This window comes from Equus caballus, chromosome 14 (assembly GCF_041296265.1).
Source record: "Equus caballus isolate H_3958 breed thoroughbred chromosome 14, TB-T2T, whole genome shotgun sequence".
NCBI classification, from domain to species: domain Eukaryota; kingdom Metazoa; phylum Chordata; class Mammalia; order Perissodactyla; family Equidae; genus Equus; species Equus caballus.
Window position 1 is genome coordinate 65,199,136 of NC_091697.1, and position 18,187 is coordinate 65,217,322.

Below are 18,187 nucleotides of genomic sequence, written 5' to 3' on the forward strand. Positions count from 1 at the left end.
AGAAGCAGTTTCTTATTTCAGCATTTCCTAATTGCAGTAGAGGCCCAAACTATAATCAAATCCTTTAACAATCCAGTTTTCAGGAATAGTCCTGGAAGCTGTTCCTTGAAACTTCAGTTTAGAACCTGTTCTTTCAATTCACCCAATGATGGGTGAGCTCTATTATAACTTGTAATAGTTCTTTTTTCTTTGTGTTATCTATGATGGATTTTGTTGTCTGCGGCACAAAATGTTATAGAGTCAATCTTTTTAGAAAGTCTCAATCGAAAACCCTTGTAGGCTTCTTAAATGATCATACAGTAGTCCCCCCTTATCCACGGTTTCCCTTTTCATTGTTTCAGTTACTCCCAGTAAACTGTACTCCAAAAATACTAAATGAAAAATTCAAGAAATAAACAAGTCATAGTTTTAAATTGTGCTCTGTTCTGAGTAGTGTGATAACATCTTGTGTTCTTCCTGCTCCAACCCCCCCAGGAGATGACTCATCCCTTTGATCCCCAACCATCGACACTGTCTGCTCCTGACATCCAACCATTGACATCGTCATGGCCTGATGATCCTCCCTCTAATGTATCATCAGAAGGTTAATAGTAGCCTAATGCTTATATCATTCACCTCACTCCATCTCATCAAGTAGGCATTTTATCATCTCACATCATCACAAGAAGAAGGGTGAGTACAATATAATAAGATATTTTGAGAGAGACTACATTCACATAACTTGGATTACAGTCTATCGTTACACTGTCTATATTGTTGTTAATCTCTTGCTGTGCCTAATTTATAAATTAAACTTCACCATAGGTATGTATGTATAGGAAAAAACATCCTATACATAGAGTTCAGCACTATCCATAGTTTCAGGCATCCATTCGTGGTCTTAAACGTATCCCCCACCAACAAGGCAAGGACTGACTACTGTACTTAGGCTTTCTCCTTCTATCTCTCTTCCATTCTTACTGCTGGCCCCAGGGGTGTGGCCTGTAGTACACCTTTTTTCTTTCTAGCGGTCATCATCTTTCTTTTATTTTCTGGGATCTAATTCTTGTAACATTATCTGTAAGAAAAGAATGTGAATGTTTATACCTCCTTGACCCAGTAAACCTATATCCCTTTTAAGTTCTTGTCACTAGCCGTGATAGAAGGCAAGGTGGGTCTGCTCACAAAACCCAGTGTATGGTAGATGTTTAGGTTTCCTTCATGAAGTTTCACAGGAGCTGTTCCCTGCTCACTGGGCACTATAACAAGAATGAGAGTTGCACATCGCTAGTCCCTTCTTTCACATCCTTCTTAGGTAAGCCTCACACAGTCATTTTGCCCTATTTAATCCCCAGGGTGGTCCGCGTTAAGATTGTTCCTTCTGCTAGTAAGTGAAGTGCCCTAGTAATTGCATGTAGGCTTTCCAATTCCAGGGGCTCAAATATGTATAAAGAGAAACAGGAATGTACCTGTAATCCTGGTGTCATTGTTGCCACTCCTGCCCCCTTAATCCCACCTTATAACCGTCATCACCTTAAGCCGTCCTGAGACTCACTTACCAGCTTAATCACTCCCTCAGTCCCAGGTTTGATCTGGCCCTCACAAGCTGCTTGCAATTAGGGCCCTGGCTTTTGAACTGGTTCCTCACAGTTGCATGTAACTATTTTTCTCTACCTTCTCTTTGCCAAGACATCAGAGTTTTCAAGGCCTGTTCATTCTCTTAAGAAGCAAGGCTGCAAACAGGTGCTTAGAAAAGAAGAAGGTGTGCAGAACAGTCTTTAGACAGGTAGGAATTTAGAAAACAGATCAAGCCTCTTTGATTGCATTTTGAGGAATTTATACTCCTAGAATCCATACACCATACAGATCCAAGAGAAGTCAAAACAGTGGGAAAAAGGGAGCAGATACAACAATGTCAAAGAAGAAGCTACAGGCTGAAATATAAAAGAGGAAGTTTTACATCTCTTTGAGCAGGCAGAATCAGTACGTCCATCTGGTTTCTGTGGCTACACCACATAGACTCTTAATTATCATAAACTTACTTTTCTTCTGAGGGTCTGTTTAGACCCTGCCAGAGAGCCAATGGCAGAGTCATGGCAACGTGGCAGAGCTGGAATTAAATAAAGCTTGTGGTTATTTATATCCAGACAAGCAAGGGATTCTCCTTGGCGGAAATTTCAGGGGCATTCCCTTTCACCTCTTGATAAAAAATGCCTCTTCTATGTTGGGCTGTTGAAATTAAAGCAGTCATCTTTGAAGGATGGTACAGTAAAAAAAAAGGCCTCAATTGGGAGTGATATTTTCTGGTTATGAATCCTGATCTATTATTTAATACTGTGTTGACTTTGGTCAAATCATGTACTCTCTTAGAATCTTAATTCATCACTCTTAAGTTGGAAATATTTATATTTTTATATCTTGTGCCCTTCTGTTGTTAACGGGAGAATCAAATGAGATGGTATGTTTGTGGACACTTTGTAAACAACAAAATGCTTTAACATTAGAGGTCAAACCAGGCAATCTCTGTTAAAAATCAATGTTTTCTGGTTGGAGTAACAAACTCATTTTCAGCCATAACCTCTGAATCAGTTAGCTTTACATTAAATGTTGAAGTTCAGTAGTATCAGTCCTCCAATTTTGTCCTTTTCCTTCAATATTGTGTTGGTTATTCTGGGTCTTTTGCCTCTCCTTGTAAACTTTAGACTCAATTTGTTGATATCCACAAAATACCTTGCTGGGGTTTTGATCGGGATTGCATTGAATCTACAGATACAGTTGGGAAAAACTGACATCTTGACAGTATTGATTCTTCCTATCCACAAACATGGAATATCTCTCCATTTATTTAGTTTTTAAATTTTGTTCATCAGAGTTTTGTAGTTTTCCTCATGTAGATCTTGCAGATGTTTTGTTAGATTTGTACTTAAGTATTTCATTTTTGGGAGTGCTAATGTAAATGGTATTGTGTTTTTAATTTCAAATTTTACTTGTTCATTGCTGGTTTATAGGAGAGCAAACAGCTTTTGCAGATTAACCTTCTATCCTGCAACCTTACTATAATTTCTTAATTCCAGGAGTTTTTTGGATTTTCTACATAGACATATGGTCTGTGAACACACACAGTTTTATTTCTTCCTTTCCAATCTGCATATCTTCTATTTCTTTTTCCTGTCTCATTGCATTAGCAGGGACTTCTAGTATGATGTTGAAAATGAGTGGGGGAAGGGAACATCCTTGCCTTGTTTCTGATCACTCTGAATCGGTTAGGAATCTTTCACTTGTGAGGGACAAAAATAGTCTCCAGTAGTCATAAGCAAGCAGAAGAATTTCTTGCAAAGCTCCTGGAGGCTTCAGAATTGATAGGAGATTGAAGGATGAAGCTTGGAAAAATGCACAGAAGCCAAGAGGATCAAGAATCAGAGAGTACCACAACCACATTTTAGCAGAAGCAACCTGACCAGAATTTTGCTACCACCAGTACTATGGGACAGGGACTCTGCTACTGAAGGGATAAGTGTCTCTCTCCCCAGACACACATCCAATTAGTGAGGATGTTTCTATCATTGCTGCCGCTGTAAATGAATCCAGGCAGTTCTTGCACTTTTGTGGTATAAGGCCAAGATTCGAAGCCCTGAACAGGAGCATTTTACTGGCTGACTCTGTGTCACATACCCAATAGGCTGGCTACCACTGTTCCGTGGGATATGGGATCTGGTGCCTTTAGCTTCCACTAGGAAGTTAGGAAGGATGCAGGGAACTGCTATCAGTAAGGCTCCATGTACTAGGGGATCACAGTTTTTTAGTCAAAATTATTTATTTAGAACTTAGCTCATTCCTGCATCAAAGGGAAAAAGGAACAATAGGCTATGGTGTGAATTCAGGGCAGTGAAATATCAGCTAAGAGCTAATCAGGGAAGAAAAGATGGTGAACAACCAAGGGTCACAATGAAGAGTATGCTGAAATGAAAAAGGAGCTCAGGAAGGAGTGGTAAGAGGAAGCTAAAAATTACTTTATCTATTTCACAAACACTGTCTGGAAAATTTCTGAAAAAATTACCTAAAAATTCCTTTACCTTGTCCAATTCTTAGAATATAGCATCAGTGAGCTGGAAGGGACTTCAGGGCTACAAATTCGTCACTCTATATATGAAGAAAAGGAGGCTGAGTGATTTGAAATGAATATACAAGTTAAGGGCAGAGTCAGGACAAGAACTCAATTTTCCAGACTCAAGTCCAGTATTGTTTTCACAGAACCACACAGCATCTCTTTCTTAAAACTGCCATTTGTTTTTTCTGGCAGAAAAAGGAAGGAATATGAAACATCTTAATTAGGAAATACACTCAGCACTATTTACTGATGTAGTCCAGCTTGACCACTTATTCTGCACTTACCCATAACTTCTCCGTGTCCAGGCATTGGATAATTTTCCAAGGGTTGTGGCCTGATATCCGGACCAAGAAATTGCAGGGAAACTTTCATGGTTATTTTAGAAAGAATAACTTCATTTAATTAGATCAATATTTATAGAGTACCCACTATATACAAAGTCAGTTGGGTATAAAAATGAGCAAAATGTGTTTCCTAAACTCAAAGATCTCACAAGCCAGCGTCCTGGCCTGTTTTTTATGGAAAAGAAGCCATATAAGTAAAAATATAAACAAATATATATTTAATAATTTAAACAATACTTTAATAACAATTTAATTAAATTATTAAATATGTTTAATAGCTTAAATATGTTAATTTAAATATATGCATCTCTCTATGTATATATGTATATATAACAGACATCTATTATTTATCACAATGAATAATTTAATGCTTGGAAAACTAGGAGTCTGTTCAAAGTCCAGTTTGTCTCCATTTCTCTCCTTTCTCTAATCTTAACTATTTCTCTATATTCAGAAAAAAAAATTTACATTTTTTCCCTTTCTAATACCACCTGGTATTCTTGCATAGAGCCAAGTCTTTTAGAGACTTTATCCAACTCTAAGAGTTTGAAATTGATGGACACAAAGCATGCAAATATAGATAGTTCAGGCTGAGTGAGTGGAGAAGTGGAGAACAGTCTCAGGGTTCCTAATATTGCCTTACAGGACAAAAATAGAATGAGAGAACAGCTGTCAAAAAGGAATATGTATTCATTTAAATGATAAAACGTTTTCATCGTGGGAAAAAATAAAGTTCGTAGAGTTGACTTCTGCAGTTTTTTATTTTCTTTTATTCTTTTTTTCCTTTTGGCAATGTGGTGAAGGGGGTTGGGGAGATTGTTGGACTATATGCAGCCAAGGAAATAAAATCTGATAATTCTAGCCAGTTGTACTCTCCAAGAAATGTGAAATCACTCCAAGTTAAAGAGCACATAATACTCCCTAAAGTCTATTGAAATCCTTCCAAAATATGCCCAGATTAAGTCTTCCAAGTTCCATTGCTCTATTGGTGCTGTCAAATGGAACAATTGCCAATCATCAAACCTGCAAGAAAACTGAAGTGTTTTTCTTTTCAAATATAACAGTAAGTGTCCCAAATAGGTTTATTCATTTGGAAATATGTGACATGAACAGATCATTTTTTCCCTTCATACACCATTACCAGCCCTTTGGCCTTGTTATTTTGCAACTTCCTTGCTTTCTTGTCAACTCCTTTGATTGCATCCAAAGGAAACTTGGAGAAGCACTTAAAATAGAAATAACTGGGAAACTCTAGGCCATTTTGCTTTTCTTAATGCCAGCACTTAACCTTTGTTGATGTAACGTTTTTTCTTTTTTGCAAATAGTGCAAATTGGAAATTTCCCCAGGATCACAATCCAGCCCTCCCCAGAGCCAATTTCAGCCTCAAAGTTGCAGTTCTCAAGTATAATGATATTTCTTCAGTCTCAGCTCATTTCCTACTTTTCTGTTGAAACACTGGCCCCCTGGCATTATTTAACAATCGAGTCATTTGCACAATGAGATGTTTGGTTCCAGATTTTGGATTTCTGAAGGCAGCAGAAATATCTGTCCGTGGTTGATATTTTGGGCATTGATCAAGTGCCCATTGTATACAATCGGTTCGACCCTTTACTTCTCCTGGGGACGTGTAAATTTCTTCCAAATTCATTCATTTTGTTTCACCTGCTGGGAATCATGTTTACATACAACAATACTGTAAGAACCTATTGAGAAATCCTCTGTGCTGTCGTTAATGTGTTTTCATTTGTGTGCAGGGGAGAGTTTTATTGTGTAGCCCTCCACTGACACCCTATTCATGCTTTCTATTATCCCTCTAGCTTTGTCTTCAGCTAAACACATTCTCTTTTTTTCCTCTTCCAAGTGATTATTTGCATGAAGATTTGCATTTAAATGGTTGTAGAAAGTACATTAACAACACCTACGCCAACCATGTAAAAGCTGCACAGTATTTGTTGCTGCCAGACATGAATGGGGAAAAATTCAATGAATGTTTTGTAAGGAGAGTCCTCAGGTAACTGCATTTTAGACACAAAGACACTTCATTAGATTATATTTAATACTGATTACGCATGCAGAAGTATATGCATACAAATGCCCTATTCCGAAAGGGATGTTGTGAAATCCTACAGCATAGATGTGTTCACCACAGGAACCAAACCTATATTTCAGCATTTGAGTTGAATTCAAAGTCCCCTAAGTGGGTTGGCAGGACATTCCAATGTTGGTGATTTTGACCTTTATGTCCTTGCTAATGGAATAGGAAAGAAAGTGAAAGAGAATTAAAATACACTGCATTTTCTGTCTATGTCTTAGGGCTTTTTTCTTGAGCAGCTCAAACAATAAGCATTTTGTGAAAAAGGCTGGGTACCAAAGAGAGTAAAGGAAAAAGGGAGGAGAGAAAGGAAACGGAGACCAGGGTAGGAAGGAAAAGGCACATTTTTAGTGAGATTTTAGGTGTCTATCTAGTTTTTAATTAAAAGAAAAAAATTGAATGAAGAGGGAAGGGAGAAAAATTGAAAGAGAAGGAGAAGGCATGCTAACAGGATGTATAAATCAGAGAGCATGCAGAGGAGGAAGAAAGGGAGAAGAATAAGAGGGGAGAGAAGAGGTGAGAAGAGAGAACTGAGGAAAGATCGTAAAAGAACCTTTGTGCTTTATACATAAAGCAGAGACCCCGGGTTATCATTCAGTATTATGAGAGAGAAAATTAAATTGGTCTTGGCAAAAGGATTCTATTAAGGGATAATATCTTCCCTTTTATTGTTAATTATTTTATGTTTACAATAGTCAGTGTAAATGTATATTATTTTTACAGTAACACATGGCTTAGCATAAATAATTTACCCAGGATATATGGCTAATTTCTAATTAACTTCTAGCTCTGTTAGTTTGCTTTAGATTAAAGCCCTTTCTCTTTCTAACAAGTCCTTGAAGAGGAGCAGACAACCTAATTACAGACATTCATTGTGAAATATTTATATTTAGCAATTTAAAAAGGTAATATCAATCGAGAAATGTAGTGGAAAATAAAGTGGAAGAGGAAAAGGTTGCAGCGGAGGGAGGAAAATTTATCATTTGTCTTTGTATTTTTACGTCTGCATAAGAAAAAATAGGCCAGAGAAATTTATCAACAGGCTAAATGCAATACGGCACTAGTACCTCTGTGTCCCCAAATACAATTATTGCTTACTGCTTAAAAACAATTTTCCATAGGCTGTATGCACTAAAGAGAAATCCATAAACATCAGAATCAAGTCTCTAACAAGTCTTCATAGTTTATATGGATGGAAAAAAAAAATCCATATTTCCCTTCCTGTTAATCCAGAATGGACTTGAATAAAGCGAATTCACTGCACCCAATGAGATTTGTAATGCAACAGTAGAAGAATCTGATTTCACACATTATGGTTAGGGTCCTCCACATCCTGGCCATAACAAGGGTAATAAATAAAGTCTACTCTCAAACTAGGCATGTAGTCTCAGTAATTGACTCGCTGTCTGCATGAGACACAATGATTTCCGAATGCACGGCTAACTCGTGGCAGAGGGCTGGCAGAAATTCACCATGGGAATGTACAGACATAAACACTCCTTTGTGCATATAGCCCCATTCTAGATGCTATGACTTCTTTAGAAAGCAACAAAATGGGATTGGGTTCTTGCTTTATACCTGTATCATTGTAATTGACACAACAGAGGAAAGCCCTCTCCCCCTGGAGTCTTATTTCTTGAACTAATCTGAGTCACCTTTGGACTCGTGGTACCACAGCCCTGAATTCATTGAGGTTTAGATAAGTGTAGTGTATTAGTCTTAATGTGCATTTACAATACATGGTGTAATTGCTCCTTTGGAGCTGTTAATGCATTTTTATAGCCAAAAAACAATTTCCCATATACTGTATGTATTAAGGAGGAATGTCTGCCGGAAGATTTATGTTGAGAAGGCACGAAAACAAAGCAAAACATCCTAGCGTGTGCATTCATCTTGTTAAAGACCATACACTCGGGTGCATTTGTTCTTCAAAGAGTGTGAGGAACACGAAACATTTAGAGTTCTTTGTCATTCCTGACCCTTCCTTCAGAGCCTCCACGGTCCTTTTCTATTTCCTTCTGCATCTTCAGTATGTAGGACTATCTAGGGAACAACCAAGAAAATATAGAGCAAAAAGGTTTATGTGGTGATGATAAGAGAGAAAATGATATGCTTTAAATTTTAAAATCATCTCAGAAGAGACTGGACAGATGCACATGAACAAAGACAGGAAGGAAATTCTGAAAAACATTGTTTTACTGATGCATGTAGGGTCACAAACAAAGTGCTTTCACCCCTTTTCCTAATGACTCTTCAAGGATGTTGGATAATTTTATCAAAATAGGGGGTGGGTAGGTTTCCCAGTTTTCTGTTTTGTCCTGTTTCAGATTCTCTCTGCCAGAGGGGGCTGACTATTTACGCTTGCATCATTGGGCTCCGAAGCCGGCTGGCTGGCTCTCATTTGGGTTTGGCCAATGAGACGCGCTGGCAGGAGATCAGAGGGCAGAAGGAGAGAGGGGTTGGGTGAGTTCTTCCTTCTCTCTCACTGCCGTGGTGCTGCATCTCTGGCATGCTTCCCTCCGTGGTCACAGCTCCTGTGAGCGGCCCCTCCAGCTCCCTCTGAGCCTTGTTAACACAGCGGGTGGCAAAGCCTCCCCAATTGCTGCTAGTCTCTGAGTGTCTCTTCCCTTGTTAATCCTCCTCCCTCTCTGTAAGTGATCACTTTACTAAAATATATTTGTTGAAACCATATTGGTGGGTCTTGGGACCTAGGACCCTGGGACACTGACTGATATGGTGGGTGCATAGGCAGGAAAAAAAGACTCCTGAATACCTAAGCCAGTTTACTCACACGGTACCTGAAATGCTCTGGTAGCCCTTCTGACTAGGTTTTTGGCAGACTCATCCCTATGGTTCTGCCAAAATGATGGCTCCTTCTAGGTCTTGGCTGATTGTACTGTTAAGTTGGCGGATGCTTTGGTTTCGTTTGACCTAAAGCATTTGTGCATTAGTCATGATTTTATAGCCGCAAATGACAGAAACCCAGACTAAATTCACTGAAGAAGGAGGGGGAGGGGAACTTATTGGTGCATGCAATCGAAGAGTCCAGTGATATGGTGCCTTTAGACATGGCTAGATCCATAGGTTCAAATGATGTCGCAGATTCTACCTCTTTCCATCCAGATCTCCACTGGACTTTCCTCTGTGTTGGCTTCTTTCTATGGCTGGATTATTCCACATGTGTCAGAGATGCCCCTGGGAGCTCCCAGCTTATACTGCCCTAAAAAGAGAGAACTTCTTTCTGTCAGAATCCATACCGATTCTGAAAAAGAAATCTAATTCTCCCAGCTTAATTCTGAGGCTAGTTTCTCTGTGGCTAGGGGCTAGAGTGCTCTCTTTGATTTGCCTGGGTCTTATGCCTCTCCCTGAGCCTGAGAAGGCAGGGAAAGGTCTGCTAAGTCCAGAGGGGTAGGTTCTCCAAGGGTAAGATGCCACTGGACAGAAAGAGGTAGCATGAAGTAATAGATGCACACTTTATGTGTTCTAAACCATTCTGAGAAATATTCTGTGTGCAGAAATGTTACACAAGGGCCATGTGTGTATGAGACTGAAGAAACACACGAGCAGTCTATACTAAATACATTTGTGACCTTCCTAACTACCTTTTAACACCTGTTTGTGGTCCATAAATAAATACCAATGGAGACAACTGTGTATTTCTAGTCTCTGCTTTATGGCAAAAAGAAGATAAGAGATTTTTGGAAAGAGCACTGAATATATTACTTTATGTCCAGTGGATGCTCAATCAATTTTAATTATCCCACTTATGAATGGGAGGGAAAGATAAGGGATGTGAAATCATTGCTGAAAAAGAAAACATCTGGCTTGGCAATGTGACTCAGAGTCTGAATCCAGTTCAGGCTCTAACTGTGAGCCGTTGGGCACGCTCATGAAAATCCGTGGCTCTTGGTTTGTTTCTCTGGGAAATGGGGAGGAGTCTAGAAGATAAAGGGAGGAGGGGCCCTGTTTTTTTCCTTTTCTATGAGATTTCTTTTACAAATAGTTTAATTAAGCTTTTTATTAAAAGGAGGGTACGAGCAATCATTGGGCTTATTTCTTGGTTTTACTTCATTATTCGGAAAACAGATAACGTACTTCTGCCCAATATTTGCCATCGAAACTATTTCTTTCAGGGAAAACTTTTAGGAAGAAATGAACGTTCTGTTATCTAAACCCTACTCAGCTACGACCAGGGGAAGCAGGTGAGCTGATGGCTTTCTTCCGACTTCATACCTGTCATTGTTTCATACCTTCCCTGGCCTTAGCATGTCTTTTGTTTAGGTGGTAAATTTCTAAACCCTGACAAAAATTCTTAACTTTCTTCCTTCTTAATAAACAATTTTATCCCAAGATTTTGAAGGCTCAACAAATGCAGAGGCTTTTACAAAATGTGCTTTTTTTTTTTTTTGAGGAAGATTAGCCCTGAGCTAACATCTGCTGCCAATCCTCCTCTTTTTGCTGGGGAAGACTGGCCCTGAGCTAACATCTGTGCCCGTCTTCCTCTACTTTATATGTGGGACGCCTGCCACAGCATGGCTTGATGAGCCATGCATAGGCCCACACCGGGATCCAAGTTGGGGAACCCCGGGCCGCTGCAGTGGAATATGGGAAAGTAACCACTGTGCCACTGGGCTGGGCCCCCACAAAATGTGTTTTTTTGATTGTTTGTTTTCCCATCGGATCTTGGCAGGAGACAATGTTGGTAAAAGATAAGACATCTTGCCCTTACGTCCCTGTACACATGTGGACAGGACTTACCTGAGAAGGTTTCGGGCCTGTGGTAGCTACTCTCCACAGATAGCTCCTACCCCAATGAGGCATAACCTACTGGAATTGAGCCCTTGTGTAGGCCCTGCCCCTTGAATCTGGGCTGGCTAACAGAATGAGGCAGAAGCTGCTGCCTGACTTTTGAAGTGCATTAGGAAACCTTGCAGATTTTGCCTGGCTCTCTTGGATCTCTTGCTCTGTGGGGAGCAAGCCGCCATGTAAGAAGTTGGACTACCCTGAGACCACACCTTGTGAGGAATTCCAAGCCAGCCCTGTGGAGAGGCTGCAGGGAGAGGGAGGTGCCTGAGCATCCCCTATTCCAGCCTCTGAGGCGCCAGACATGCGGGTGATGATGCCCTCTTAGTTGGCCAGCTCCAGTCTAGAATTTAGATGACTCTGGCCCCATCTGCCGTCTCACCATGACTGCATGAGAGAACCCAAGTGGGAAACTGCTTGACTGAGTCCAGGCAACTCAAGAACTACAAGAGATACCAATAAACTGTTGTTTAAAGCCACTGAGTTTTGGGGTGGTTTGTTGTGTAGTAATGGGTAACTGAAACAGGGCTTATAAGCAGATGAGTGGCTGCTTCCGTGGGGGCTGAAGTGGTCGCTGAAGGTGGGGGTGACTTGGCTCATTTTAAATCTGCACAATTGGCTATGACTGTGAAGAACGAAATGATGACCTGAGGACTAAACTATCTGTTTCATCTGTTGGACGCTCTGACCATGGTGAGGATCCTCTCTCCTGCCCTGGGATCACCCCACCATCTTCTCTATAACTCTGAGCTCCTTGACTCTGTAGATATTTATTACATAGTATTATAAATAGTTTTTCTCTAGGTGCTGTCTCTGACTCCCATTCATCCTTACTCTGTTTAGTTAACACCCACTACTGTACACAGTTAACAAAGGGGAACTTATGCTGTAAATGTACTTTTTAATAATATAAACAAATTTGTTTTTTATATTTTTACATATAATAATATTCACTCATCACAATATTTCACACTTCCTTAAGTGGGAAAATAGAGTGGGAGGGTTCTCACAAATAGGAAATTACCCATTGAAGGAGTTTATAGAAAAATATCATTCAGATTAAGAGAAATGCAAAAATCACCCAATAAAATTAGTATCAACCCCTCCACACCCTATCATCACTGTAAAGAGAGGTTACATGACAAGTTCTGAGAATTCAGTGGGATATGAAACAACCTCTGACCTTGATAAATTCAGAGTCTAGTTGGAGATTGATAATGATGATGATGAGACCAACCAGTATTTATCGAGCAATTATTACGTGTCAGTACTATGATAAGCACTCTATATGATTTATTCATTTAATCCTCATAACAATCTATGGAGTAGGTAATATTATTATTTTGAGAGTATAGATGAGAAAAATTGAGGGACAGAGACTGTGTAACTCATCCAAGGTCATGCAGTTAGTGAGTGTGGTAGCAGGTAGTTAACTATGCAGTCCCGCTGTGTATACTATAAAGTATATGTTACCATTACCTTTTTGCATGAGAGTTAGCATATGCTCCACGCATGGGATTCTTTGACACTCACAGTGTAGTGCCTAGACCAGCAACATCAGCATCGCCTGAGAACTTGTTAGAAATGCGGAATCTCAACTCTCACCCCAGACTTATTGAATCAGATTGTGTTTTAACAAGACCCCCAGGTGACTCAAGTGCACATTCAAGTGCGAGGAACACTTGTCTAGAAAGGAACTGCTACAGGATTCCAAGGAAGGAGTTTTCACGGGGACCTTCAAAGGGCTGGTTGCTGACTGCCTGCCTAGGAAAATGGGTGACGTGATTGTATGAGGGGGTTTGTTTTGCCAATTAAGAACTCTTGGAGTGGTTATGCAAAGGGAAGAAGAGAAAAATGTTTTTTTAAGCTATGTATTTGCATTTTTAAAAATCTGAAAAATGTGGTTAGGTCAGAGAGACATGCTGATTCATGAAGTGGGGAGACTCTCAGGGGCCAGGCCATAGTTGATTCCATCCCCTGAACCCCTGCAATGGCCGCCCTCACTAACCCTAGCACATATACTGTGTCAGCTTGGCCTAGGAAGATGGATGGTCATCCAAAAAGCCATTTGGCTGTATTTGGTGTCCTGAGAATAGCTGCCACAACTCTCTGTACAGTAGGAAATGTACTCCATTGCTTCAAAAAAAAAAAAAAGTTTCAATCCCTGAAAAAATTTGGCTACGTTATTAATTTAAAAGAGACGCAAAAGTATTACATGTGACACTACTGATCAGGGAATGAGATCAGTAAATCTTTGGGATGTGGAAGCAGGTAACAAAAGAAGGAGGAGAAGTAGAGTGGGTGAGGAAAGCCACATGACATGACTTGCTGTCTTGATTTTGTATATGATTTTGAAATATCCCGAAAAACTGAAACGGATTGTTGAGATAGTTATTAGTAAAAGGGGGAGAAAGCAGAAGAGGCTGAGGCGAGGGAGAAAAGGGGCCGTTTATTTTCACTGGTGTGTACAGAGCAAACCAACAGACAGATGCTCCAGCAAAGGAATTTTGGCTAGCCAACGTGGGAGGAGAGACAAGAAGGTAACGGTATAAAGCACAGTGGGAAAAAGAATCTTGATTATTCTTTACAAAGCCAGTGGAGGGATCTTGTTTTTCTAAAGAAAGTAGTGGTATGAGAACATGGATAGCATAGGGTTTCTGTTGCCTGTTGGGGGAGGAAGTATAATAATGTTAGTTCTGTGAGCAAAAGCTAGGAAGAGAGAAATAAGAAGGACTGACATATCAAGAGAGTGTTCACCTGCATGTGGGTGATGGTGTTGAAGGTCACGTTTTGCTTCACATCAAGCACGTTCCATGGAAGAAAATAGGGGCTTCTGACTCAGACAGAGCTGGGTTGAAAATCTGACTTTTGTCCTTTCCTGACTTCATGCCTTTCTGAGCCTTTGTTTTTGTATCTATGAAGACAATAATCTTAAGCTCACAAGGCTGTCCTGGAAGTTCTTTTCGAGTGTAGATTTAAAAGATCTCGTCCTTGCATATTCAATTCATCGCCATACCCTGTTTATTTACCTTCTCAAGATCTTCTGAAGCCATTTACTTTTTTCCAATATTATCACTTCTCCCATAGTTCAAGATACCAGGTAGTAAGCCCTCTTCCCTGAACGACTGCTGTAGCCTCTCAAATGGTCCCCCTAAATCTACCCTTGATCCCTTCCAGACTGTTCACACTGCAAACAGGAATCTTTTCAAAATGCATATCTGGTCATGTCACACACACCTTCCCCCTGCCCGCCCTCCACAATCCTTAAACAGCTTCACATTGATCTTAGGATAATAATGAAATGTGGCTTGGCCCCTGTCCACTGCTTAAATATTGTCTTTCACAACTCTTTGCCTTCTTTCAGTTCTTTGAAACTCCTTTTTCTGCTTGGCTAATGTTTCCATCACTAGAAGTTTAGCTCCATGAGCTTAGGGTCTGTGTCTATTTTGCTCACTGCTGTGTCTTGAATATCCATCACAGTTCCAGATAAACACTGGTGCTCATTCACTGTTCCCCAATGAATGACCATGCCTATTTAGCAGACTCTACCTCCTTGTTCCTTGCTGGGCAAGAGAGCATATCTCAAAACTGTGTAGGGGATTAATGGTATATGGTAATGGTATATACTGGTCCTTGATCACTGGACTTTTCCACCACGTGCTTGAAGGACTGGGATGGTGGCTATGTAGGTGCTCTTCCTTTGAAAACTTGCCAGACCTTGTTCTGGAAGGGCATTCTCAATCTTGCTACAGGATGTGAACCCAAGAAAAAGGAGCCCATTGAAGAATTGGGAAAGATATGTGATGCCTTATGTCAGAGTAAAATTTCCTGAGTAGATAGAATTGTTCCATTTTATACTTCATTTTTCATAACATCAAAATATTCTCCTAGCATTCATTTATTTCTTCTTTCATGTAATACTTGAGGGAGAAGATAAAAACAACAGCACAAACTACTATTAAATAAAACATTACATTTTCAAATACATGGTCATTTAACTGAAGGAACATCTTAATTGCCTTACCCATTCTTAATTTTAATTCTATGCTTTATGTCTTATTATTCCCACTTGGAAATAGCCTTCTGTCACTTTAATATTGGCTTGCTCACATTTGAAAATTATCTTAGGTAATCTAATGTCTGGAAGTTTAGCTTTTGCAGTTGTTAATAATAATATGATATGATTAATTTCTAAAGACCCTCATTAGTAATACTATTCACTTCAAATCCTCATTAACCTGTCAGATAAGAGCTTTGGAGTCTCCACTGCTAGAATCAAGGCAGATTCCAGTAAGCTTTAATTACTTGGAATGAGGTGTTACATGTTGTCTTTCAGAGTGTTTGTATGTTCAAGGATTGATAGCACTTGGCTCAAATTTTATCTTAGATATATATTTTCTAGAATCTGTTGGGCTGTGGCACTTCTATTTACAGAAAAGGAAGAAAGCAAGACTATTATATAAGAAAAAAAAAATCTGATTTTTTCTGAAGGCTCTGGCTAGCCCATTCTGTTGGGGTAAAATCTCTACACACACAATGATAGTCTTGTTACGTCATAAACGTGTAGTTGTGGTGTTAGAAATATGGCACCTTCAATCCCTTGGTTGGTCAGATTTTAAGGCTGTATCTGGGAAAGTGTGAGAGCTTTGTGGAGCACTAGACTTTGAGACGTGGCAGAAACAGTGCACAATGATCTTGATTGCTTTTACTCTTGAGCTCTGAAACAGTACTAACCGTGTACATGTTTAGGACTATTAGCATTTGAGCCTGTTGTGTCTGCTGAAATATTTTGAGAATGCTGAGAATGGGGTCATCTCTCTCTCCAGATATTTCTTTTAGCAAAGAGGATTTCTAGATGATGCTTGGCCATGTAGTGCCCAGTGGGAGATTGCACCTAGACAGAGTTTGATAATTTTGGGAACAATAATCTTCAGCAAGATAAACAGAGATATATGCCATTGCCACACTTATGTGAGCTGAGCCAGTGCTGGTTGCAAACCTTCCTTCCCATCTCCAAGGCTATTTGTGGTCAGCTGCAGGGCAGGGGTCCAGGAAACCAGAGGAACTGAACTTCTGTCCTTGGTGCATCAGAATGCATCAGGCAGGAGGGTGAACGGCTGTCTAGAGTGTGAAGAGGGATGCTCCCTGAGAAGTAGTGTATTCTCATTAATTGATTTTTTAAAATAATTCTCTTTATAGGTGAATTACACAATATTTAAAAAATAGGTTTATTGTACTGTTTAAAAAATATGAATCAGCAGAAAGAAAAAAAATAAAACTTTTCCATAAACCCAATATCCAGAAAGAATAACTTTCAATTTTGATATCTTTCTGGTCAGACTCTTCCTTTCTGTTTCTTTATGTAACTATGAGTGTGTGTGTGTGTGTGCGCGCACACACGTGTGTGTGTAATACCTATGTGAACACAGACATGCACACAGCAAGGTCACAAAATTACATAAACTCAGATTATTCAGAGAAAATGTGTCTTCATTTTTCTCTAACTGATCTGATCTTCCCCTTTAGACTCTGCACTCTGCCTGTGGAAACAAAATCAAAATTTTAGTCTGGTCAGATAATCTTAGTCTGGTCTGATGCAGACATTAAAAAGTCTCTTTGGATAACTCAGTCTTTTCCTATTTGACTCGGGGACAATTCAGGCTTACAGAGTTCTGTGCCCTTCCCCTCACTGTTCTGTAAGAGGACTTGTGGATGATGCACATGACCTCATGGCATTTGGAAGAAGTGGTCTCTGGATCCTTGCTGGCAGGCCCTACTCCTTGTGTGATCTCTGAGGTGCTCTAGGTCCTAGGTGGTATTTCCAGGTCAAGTATGGCCACTACTTCTGGGCCCATTTGCTCACTGGGTAGGGAGGTTTTTCTGGTCTAGACTGCAGCCCTCGGGTCCTTCTGACAGCTCTCATCCTTCCTGTCCCATATCACTAACGCCGGCAACCTTGCACTTCACACTTGGATGCTGGGGAGCCAGGAGCTCTGTTCCCCAGCCATACTGGAAATTTTGCTGCACTGGGTTATATCTCTATGCCCATTGAAGGTGGGTGGAGGAAGCCCAGCCATATGAAAATAGTACAGCAACTCAGCCTGGGATTTAGAATTGCTTTAAGTATTGCCCAGAGCAAGAAATGAGGGGTCTAACAATTGAACACAGTTACACTGTCTTTTTCTGGATAGGCTTCAGTCTGCTTTGTAAATGCCACATTACCTACCTTACCCTGTCATCTGGGTCAAGATTTGTTCTTATAGAATGTTGCCAGGGCAACAATGCCTGTGGCTTTTTAAGATATTTCAGGAGTGAGTGAAGAGCTCTCTCCATCTGCTGGTGAAGCTACTTGGGGATAAGAGAGAGGCCTTATGTCAATTTGTTTCTTATTAAGATCACATTAATAAGCATGACTCATGTAAATCTCACAGGCAACAGTAATTCTCGAGCTTGTGCTTCTAGGTTTCCAAACACAGAATTCTCCATCTCTATGCCTGTGTGTTACCACAGCTCAACTCTCAAAAGATAGACAGGTTAATTCACTTCACTCGCTCCATGTCCTCTGAAAGCACAGTCCAGTTTGGTTTAAGTGGCCATTGAAGACAGTCTGGAGAAGTGCAGATCCATCAGGAATTCAGTGGGGGAGAGCATACTGTGTACCTGCTTGTATGTGGACTGATAGTTGGGGTCATGAAAGGGAGTGTCATTTGACAGACACCAGGAGATCCACGGGTTGACACTGGGGAGTTGCTTCCTGGGTCAGGCTGGAGGACTGGGTGATGGAGGAAGCTGCAGACCTCCCTGTGCTCTGTACGCAACCTGGAAGGAAAGTCCACGGGGGTCCACTTCTGACCTGAGTC

The 18,187-nt window shown here is 40.2% G+C and overlaps 1 long non-coding RNA gene across 1 annotated transcript in view; it reads left to right on the forward strand.

Moving 5' to 3' along the window:
• The first annotated feature begins 538 nt into the window (after positions 1-538).
• Positions 539-18,187, forward strand: part of LOC138917306 (uncharacterized) — an 81,011-nt gene continuing 63,362 nt past the window's right edge. Inside the window, exon 1 of the long non-coding RNA XR_011425115.1 lies at positions 539-672. This is a non-coding gene — a long non-coding RNA (uncharacterized lncRNA). The remainder of the gene's footprint in view (positions 673-18,187) is intronic.